Here is a 9869-nt window from a genome sequence, read left to right on the forward strand (position 1 = left end):
CCGGTTTGATTCCAGTCAAGGGCACATGCTCGGGTTGCAGGCTCGATCCCCAGTGGGAGGCATGCAGGAGGCAGCCAATCAATGATTCTCTCTCATCATTGATGTTTCTATCTCTCTCCCCCTCTTCCTTCCTCTCTGAAATCAATAAAAATATATTTTTTAAAAAAGCAAATGCTTGGTAAACAAATGTTATCCTGGCCCCTTTGGCCTTCCAGGTTGCCAGCTTCCCTGTTCCCTCTGGTGATATCTGACTTGCTACGTATTCTTTCCTACAAACAACACACTTGCCATAGGGAACATATCTCATCTCCTATTTGTAGCTACCCAAGCATCTGTATTACATTACATTGTTGTGCTGTATTATACTGTGTTATGTTGTACTGTATTACGTTTTTTAGAAATATAAAGTGCTTTATTAAAATAAAGCAGAGAAGAAGAAGTATGGAGCATCTTCAATTCTGTTTTATTTTGTTTTGTAAGTTCTAAGTAGTGCCAGACAAGAGTGCATCATTGCTTCATAATCCAGCAGCCCCATGATTTGCAGGCTGTTTATTTACTACATCAAAAATAGGGTGGATGAGCAGAAAACCCTGTGAATCCTGATTCTTTTTTTTTTAATTTATCTGTAGTGTTGAAAGTATTACTGATAGCCCCTTTTTCTTCCCTCTTCCCCCAGGACTTCACCGAACAATTGTCTGTGTCCATGGGTTATGCATATAAGACTGATGAATCTCAGAGGGAATGGGGGGGGGGGGAGAGATTAAGCAAAGAACTTGTAATACTTTTTAATAAAGTATACCTACAGAAAAGTACCTAAATACAAACTGAACACATGCAAGTAACCATATCGAGATCAAGAAACAGAATGCAACCAGCATTCTGGATGCCACCTTCTTGCCTCTTTAACCACTTACTGCCCCGCTAAAGAAAATGCTATCTTTATTTCCAGCACCATAGCTGAGTTGGCTGGTTTTAGAACTCCATACAGATATTATTATACAGAATGTACTGTTTCTGAGCTTCTTCCAATCAACATTGTTTGCTAGATCCATCCATCCTATTCCAGGGCACAGTGCATTAATGTTGATGGTAATGTCGTTTGCATGGTGTGAATACTCACTTCCAATCATCTCCATTCTACTGTGATGTGCATCTGGGTGGTTTCCAGTTTGGGAACTACAAACGGCGTTACCATGAATACGCTAGTATCTATGTTTTGGTGAACAAATGCATGCATTTCTCTTGGGTGGAATTGCTGGGTCATACATAGGATGTGTATAGTTCAGATGTAGTAGATGCTGCTAAACAATTTTCCAAAGTGGTTGTATCAACTTACACTCTCACCGGCAACAGATGAGAGTTCCGTTGCCTGATGCTGCCGGTCTTTTCCGTTGCAGTCACTCTGGCAGGTATGGAGCAGTGCTATTGTACTGTGGTTTCAGTTTTACTCAGCACTCCTTGGACACTCTTCCTACGTTAGCATCACTTCCTGTGAGTCCTGCCTCCCAGGGTAGAGAGGTCAGACCATCACTTTCCTAGTCTCCCCTGGGACCCAGGCTGCACAGATGAGACACACTCATGTAAGACTTCAACTCCGATGAGAGAAACAGGTGCACAGCCCTGGCAGAAACATCGGCTCTGGAGGGACAACGTGCAGATTCAGCATCAACACCCAGCATCACAGGTGGGGACCGTGGGGTCTGTGGTCAGCAGAGATGACTCTGACGCTTAGGCTGAAGCAGGGTGTCATTTGGGCATTGTTCCTTGCTACATGGCCTTCAAGTCCAACTTCTTGGCCCTCACAGAGATGCTATAAGAACCTTAATATTCTATCACAAATTCCTTTTCTGCTTGATATAGCTGGAAATCTGTTCATTTCTATTTAAAACCAGTCCAGCCAATGTGGCTCAGTGGTTGAGCATTGACCTATGAACCAGGAGTTCACAGTTCTGATTCCCAGTCAAGGCACATGTCTGGGTTGTGGGCTTGATTCCCAGTAGGGGAGGCATGCAAGAGGGCAGCGGGTCAGTGATTCTCTCTCATCATTGATGTTTCTGTCTCTCTCTCCTTCTCCCTTCCTCTCTGAAATCAATAAAAAATATATATATTAAAAAACAAAACAAAACAGGTTGATGTGATTACAGGGATGCCTAAAGGGAGAGCCAAAGGTGCCTCCTACCACACACCAATGGTCATGAAAAAAAAAAGTACAGAAGACCCTCTACCAATTGATAGCTACATTAACTTTTGCCCAGTAAACAAGGTCAGTTCTTGGGAAATGACCAGCCACACCAGTGTTCCCTGCAGGCCACAATGAGAGGCCCACACAGCTGCCTTTGGCAGATGGCGAACAGCTTCCACTATTTTTAGCTGAGACGGCTCTAGGCTGAGGAAACGGGAACAGGACCACATTCCCCGCAGGGTCCGCTTCACTTCCTCAGTGACACCTCCAAGTCCGGCCCAGAGCAGCCGGCACCCACATCCACAAAGAGCTGCGTTGGCCCCTCCGAAAGGCCGCTGTCGTGCTCAGAGGGAACACACCCTTCGAGGACTAGGTCACGGGCTCGACAGAGAACAGCCATGGCCAGCTGAGGAGTCGGTACGGATAAAAATATGTAAATACTGTATATTAGCTATAAACAATTATGTATGAAAATCACAGAATATGAAGGCCCTGGCTGGGTAGCTCAGTTGATTAGAGCATCTTCCGGATACACCAAGGTTGTGGGTTCGATACCCGGTCAGGGCACATACAAGAATCAACCAATGAACTGGCTGTTCTGAAAAGCCACCTTTGCATTGTTCCTGTGGCTCCCTCTCGGCTCGCTGCAAACGCCTCCGCTGTGTGCCTCCTCCACTGCTGGGGACTCCGGCAGCTTCTTCGCCAGAGTCCTCCAACTCTCACTTTAAAAAAAAAAAAAAAAATCCGATGCACAGGATCACTGCCGTGCCCCACCACGTCAGACACAGCCGGCCGTGGACACCAGCTCCAAGATCACCACCAAGGACTAAAGGAGAAGAAGGAAGTTGTGGAGGAGGCAGATAACGGAAGAGATGCACCTGCGAATGGGAACGCTAATGAGGAAAAGGGGGAGCAGGAGGCTGACCATGAGGTAGATGAAGAAGAGCAAGGAGGGGAGGAGGTGGAAGAGGAAGGTGATGGTGAGGAAGAGGATGGGAGGAAGATGAGGAGGCTGAGGCAGCTACAGACAAACGGGCAGCTGAAGATGATGAGGATGAGGATGTTGACACCAAGAAGCAGAAGACCGATGAGGATGACTAGACAGCAAAAAAGGGAAACATTAAAGGCCTCCGTGACCTATTCACCCTCCACTTCCTGTCTCAGAATCTAAACGTGGTCCGCCTGCCTGCCCACCCACCTTGTGCAGCGCCACCTGCAGATGACACGCACTCTCCACCACCCAACCAAAACCACAACGTGAATTTGCAACAGGGGAGGAAAAAAGAACCAAAACTTCCAAGGCCCTGCTTTTTTTCTTAAAAATACTTTTAAAAGGAAAATTTGTTTGTATTTTTTTTAATATGTTTTATTGAATTTTTACAGAGAGGAAGGGAGAGGGATAGAGAGTTGGAAACATCGATGAGAGAGAAACATCGATCAGCTGCCTCCTGCACACTCCCTACTGGGGATATGCCCGCAACCAAGGCACGTGTCCTTAACCTGAATCGAACCTGGGACCCTTGAGTCCGCAGGCTGACGCTCTATCCACTGAGCCAAACTGGTTAGGGCTGTTTGTATTTTTTATTTACACTTTATATTTTTGTACATGTGGTTAGGGGTCAGCCATTTTTAATGATCTTGGGACCACAAACCAGCCTTTGGAGCATTCTCTGTCCTACTTCTGACTTTACTTGTGGTGTGACCATGTTCATTATCTCAAAGGAGAAGAAAACCTTTTTAAAAAAAAAAAAGCAAAAACAACAACAAAAAACAGTCTTATTCTGAGCATTCCAGTATATGTACTTAACTGTACTATAAGTAGTTGGTTTGTATAAGATGGTTTAAAAGGCCAAGATAAAAAGGTTTCTTTTTTTCCCATTTTTTTTGTCTATAAAATTGCTATTTATCTATCTATTTATTTATTTATTTATTTTTGGCCTGGTTAATGTATGTGTGAAACAATGTTGTCCACAATAAACGGAAATTTTATTTTGCTGAGTTGTTCTAACAACAACAACAAAAGAATCAACCAATGAATGCATAAGTAAGTGGAACAACAAATCGGTGTTTTTCTCTCTTTCTCTCTCTCTCACCTTTCCTCTCTCTTTCTCAAGTCAATAATTTTTTAGAAGGTATGAGCAAGCTAAAGAAAACAATACTCACTGGCTCAACGAGCAGAGCTCGTCAAGCGTCCTTGCCAATGTTAGGGAAGAGATCCCTCTATTTCATTCCTTTGGGGATAGTTCTTGTCCAGTGGGTTTTGAATGACCCGAACCTCTCAGGTTATTTCCAACACTTACTTACAGATATGAGCAATGCCAACCTAATGCAGAGGCTGGAGTCATGAATCAACATGATGTGCCTGCACAGGTCATCGGTTTCTTTATGACTCTAACGTTTCTTCTTAGGGAGTTCACCTTGACTGCCAAGAAATCTACTAGTAATACTCATGGGAAGAGGCCCCAAAAAATAAGGTGAAAATACATCACCTGACTCTAGGTCGTGTGTGTCCATTCCCTATAGGAGGGAATATCTGCCTCAGAGCCAGGGAAACCATACAGAGACACCTCGTTTTTATTCGCCAGATAATGGGCCACAGGGCAGTGATTATCGCTTCTCTACGTCTCACACAGCTCCAAGTGCAACCACCAGCAATCAACAAATAATTTCTAATAATAATAACAATGTTATAGCTGAGAGCAATAAATATCTAACACTGCCCATTAAAAGGAGCCTGTAAACCATTTGTTGAGATTGCTTCCCAACCAATTTCAAACATGACTATTAAACTATTAAATAAAACAGAAGAGACTGTGTCGTAAAATGAGAATGAGGAATGTATCCAAGAAGATTAGAGGCTGAATTTATAGCATCTAAATTTTCTTAAAGAAGCAAGAGATAAAATTTTACTAGGCACCACCCTTAAGGTATATAAAATATTCTCTGGATGGAATCACATTTTATCCAACAGTAATTCTATATCTCAAAGGAGTGATAAGATCATATGAAATATTTTAACAAGGGAATTAGAAAGATTAAAAATAATCAAGGAGAATTTAAGTGAAGTGCACCTACTTAGAAAAAAAAAAGTAAAATACAACAACATAACTGATGAACAAAAATAGATCCAGACAGACACAGAAGCATTGAACAGACCATAAAACCTCAGAGGGAAGGCAGAGAAGGGTGGGAGGCGGGGGGAAGAGATCAACCAAAGGACTTGTATGCATGCATATAAGCATAACCAATGGATACTAGGGGGGTGAGGGCCTGTGCTGGGGGGTAGGGGCGGGCTGGGAGAGGTCAATGGGGGGAAAGGGAGACATACGTAATACTTTCAACAGGAAAGAAGTTTTTAAAAAGTAAAATACTTCACAATTTTATCATTTTACGAGGAGCAACTGGACCTGTCCTATTAGAATATATATCTTAAGCTCATAAATGAAGCCAAGGTCACTGTGTGGATAAAAAAGGGGCCACATACTAAACCTGACAAGCTCAGGGGAGGCCTGCATGGTGGGCCTTACAAACTCAGAGGCATAAAGTAACCACATAGGATGGTCTGAAACTAAAACTCCTGACCTAAAAGTGAGTCATGGCGGGCAGTCATGCCTAGGCCTTCCTTGACAAAGGTCAGTCTTCCCTTAACTGAGCGTGTCTGTTGTCACTTTTGCATCTATGATAACTTACCTTTGGAATGTTAGAGTAATCCCCTTTTTTCCAGACCCCCTCAGGGCACAATCTCTCACTAGAACACAAAACCATAGAACCTCTCAGTGATATTTTGCTCTTCCGCATACCATCTCTACGTGCTATAATGTTGTCTACTGTCCTGTATCCACCAATGGAAAAAAAAAAATATGTGTCTATCCATTTTATTTGTTTTGTTTGGGGTTTTTTTGTTAATCCACACCTTAGGATTTTTTTCCCATTGATTTTCAGAGAGTGGAAGGGATGGGGAAAGACAGAGAGAGGGAGAGAAACGTTGATGTGAGAGAGACACATTGATTGGTTGCCTCCCACAGGCAACCAGACTGACCCTGGGAAAGGCAAGTGCGCTTGACCAGAACTGAACCCATGACCCTTCAGTCCTTGGACCAACACTTTAACCACTAAGCAAAACCGGCTAGAGCTATCTGTTTGTTTGTTTTTTTATTTGTTTATTTATTGTTTTACTGATTTCAGAGAGGAAGGGAGAGTGAGAGAGAGAGAGAGAGAGAGAGAGAGAGAGAGAGAGAGATAGAAACATCAATGATGAGAGAGAATCATCATTGTTTGGGTGCCTCCTGCACACCCCACACTGGGGATCAAGCCCTGACAAGTGCCCTGACCAGGAATCGAACCTTGACCTCCTGGTTCATGGGTCGACACTCAACCACTGAATCAACGCCTCCAGCTGGGCTTTGAGGCATATTTGCAAAGAAAGTGTTGGCATATCTTCCTCCATTTCTTGCCACATGTCTTGCCAAATCAGGCTCTTTACATCGCTACTGTCCATTTCCTCAGACATGGAGTTTCTCCTGTACTCAGATTTCATAATTAGTGTATTATTCAACATTTCTCCTATTATTTCCAATACCATAAAATTATTTGAAATGTATAATAAAGCTCAGCAGGGTGTTTCTGGTAGAATCATTTTGGTCCAACTTCTCAGAATTTAAGATCTTAAGAGCTGTCTCAATTATAAGAAGGCTTTCAAATATCTGTCTTAATCTTGTAAGATTAAATTCCATCTTAACAGGAAGTCTTATTTTTTAGTATCTAGAATTAATTAACTTGAACTTTCATGATCCAATAGAATTTAAAACCTGGCAAGCCATGGAACCAGTCCTAAGGTTAGGGGTTTAATTTTAAAGTAGCTGGCACCTAAAAGGCATTCAATGAATACGTGTTGAAGTAAATTGGGTGGAGGAGTACCTCCTTGCTAATAACAGGGTGATATAATTCTGAATTGCAGCCAATGAATGGTATACTGCAAAATAGCTAAAAATATTCAGATTCACATTTTGTTGTGTTATAGGTGACACTGACTTCCACAGATAGTGTCATACAAGAGACAAAATCCCATTAAAACTATTCATACTGTTTGTGATAGGTTTCCTGGGACATTTAGTCCCAGAGTGAGAAGATTAGTTACCCTCCAGACAGTAAGTCATTTAAAGTTATGACTGGATTTTCATCTCTGTCTTTAGTGCAAAGAAAGAGGAGAGGAAAGGTGAGAAATTAAAAATTTCTACAGACATGAACGCCCTTCTCTCCAAAAGTTCTGAGGCTTCCTGAAAGAAAACTAATCAATAATTAAAGAGTCTAATCAATCACAAGCTCAGGACCTGAAGAAAAATCAACACCAACATTTCCCAAACTGAAGTAAATGGTGCTCTTTACTGTGCTTCCTAAGAAAACTGATAACATCACTTCTCTGGGCCCACACAATGGGAGACATTACCCGATATACCGCAACCACTCCGCTAGCCTTGGTCAAGACACTGTATTTGCCAACAGGTAACAATTGCAGGGTCAGTCTGTGAATCCAGCATTGTTGAACTCACATTTATATCTATACTATGTCAGAGAGAGCTGCTATGAGAATGAGGCTTCATCAATGTATGGCAAGTCCATTTAAAACTATAAAAATCTAGCTCTGGCCAGTGTAGTTCAGTGGTTGGAGTGTCAGCCCATACACCAAAGTATCTCCAGTTTGATTCCCTGGTCAAGTGCACATATCTGGGTTGCAGGTTCACACCCTGGCCCCAATCAGGGAATGACTGGGAGGCAACTAATCATTGTGTCTCTCTCACACTGATGTTTCTCTCTCTCTCTCCCCCCCCCCCACTTCCCTCCCTCCCTTCCACTCTCTCTAAAAATCAATGGAAAAAACTATCCTTGGGTGATGATTAACAAAACAAAACAAAAGCCTACAAAAATCTATAGAATACATAAAAGTAAATGTAGGGTATATAGCTATTCCATAGTCTACAAAAAGGAAGTCACTGTCCATATAAATTCACAGAGTGATAATGCTGGTAACCGTGAAGATCTTTAACACGTGACCATCGGGTTTCTCATAACTGTTACTAAAGCTGTCTTATGGAAGCAGCAGCGTCTACACTCAGACATTCTCGTCACATATGCAGCTGGCCCAACCAGAGAGGATTTGGAGACAGAAAACTGGGGAGACAGGACATACCATAAAGGTATTTTATAGAAAAAAAATATGTTAAAACAAAAAAAAACTCACAACTTTAAAGGAATCAGATAAATCATTTGGTAAAATAGGATCAGATACTGATGTTCTTGTTTAATTAAAATATTGAGGAAAATAATGTTTGGAAGAGACATTGAGAGAATAACCATTCATTCTATCCCCCAATCTTCTGCCTGCACAGGAGGAAGCTACCGGACCTGAGGAGAAACCACCAGAAAGGGGTGGGGTGAACATAGCTGAAAATCAGAAGTACAGACACATGGATGGGCTTCAAAAATCCGTACGCTCAGTGAAGGAAGCCAGGCACCAAAGGCCGTATGTGCCAGTTACTAGTACAGGAAACATCCAGAGCAGGCGAATCCACAGAGAGAAAGCAGACTGGAGGTTTCCGGGGTGTGGGGGGAGGGGACAGAAGGGAACTGAATGCTTAATGGATGTGGGTTTCCTTTTGTGGTGACAAAATGTTCTGGAACCAGACAGTGGCAATGGTTGCACAATACGGTGTATGTACTAAGTGTCACTGATGGTAAGTTTTTTGTTTTGTTTTTTTCTAGAGAGGGTGGAAGGCAGGGAGGAGGGGAAGAAAGAAATGCAAAAGAGGGAAGAGAGGAAGAGAGACACGTAGATTGGTTGCCTCCCACACGCGCCCCTTTGGGGCTGGGGGATCTGTCACTGAGGTCCATGCCCTTGACCAGGAATTGAACCCGAGAACCTTCGGTCCAGTGGCCAACGCTCTCATCACTGAATCAAACTGGCCAGAGCGCTGATGGTAAATTTTATGTTATGGTTATTTTACAAAAAAAATAAAAATAAAAATAAAAATAAAGCTAAGGTCAATTCTGAATAAGCTAGAAGCTAGAAGCTCTCAGACAACTGCAGTTGGAGGAGGCCAGCCCTTCCTTGGAGGAAGATGTGAGGTGCATCTCCCAGGTTTGTGAGGATCAGTTTTTCAATATATGAGGTGATCATTCCTCTCCCTGTTTACCCCTACCGCAAGGACCTTCTCCAACCCAAGGGTCTTTCCAAGGGAGATGATTCAGGAGAGTCCAATCTTTATCTTTGAGTCTCTAAAGGGGAGGTCCCCTTGGCATAAATACCAAAGATTTTGGAAGGGTGTGGTCAGATTCACACTCCCAGCCTCCCCGCTTCAATGCTGGGTTAGATCTTAAGGAATCCTGTCCCTGGAGGGGGAAAGGGGTGAGGGGCAGTGATAAAATGATTTACTGAAAGAACTGTTTCTCAACTTTATTTGAAACTAGTGACCTGGTGGGTGAAATCGAGAGGCCACGCCCACCCGTGCACGCCCTGCCCAACCGCCCACTGCCCCGCCTTGACACCCTAACCTCTCCACCCAGAGTTTGAGCACGCCGGGCCCCGCCCTGACCACTCCAGCCTTCTCTGGCCACTTCAAGTCCTGCCCTCAGTCCTGCGAGTGGCCTCGGGCTGGTCCCACCTCCTCTGGGTGCCTCCCCGCTTCCGCCC

At 43.3% G+C, this 9869-nt stretch overlaps 1 pseudogene; it reads left to right on the forward strand.

The window, feature by feature from the left end:
* The first annotated feature begins 1193 nt into the window (after positions 1-1193).
* LOC132215453 (prothymosin alpha-like) lies at positions 1194-3547 on the forward strand (annotated as a pseudogene).
* Positions 3548-9869: the final 6322 nt, after the last annotated feature.

This window comes from Myotis daubentonii, chromosome 14 (assembly GCF_963259705.1).
Source record: "Myotis daubentonii chromosome 14, mMyoDau2.1, whole genome shotgun sequence".
Classification (NCBI taxonomy): Eukaryota; Metazoa; Chordata; class Mammalia; order Chiroptera; family Vespertilionidae; genus Myotis; species Myotis daubentonii.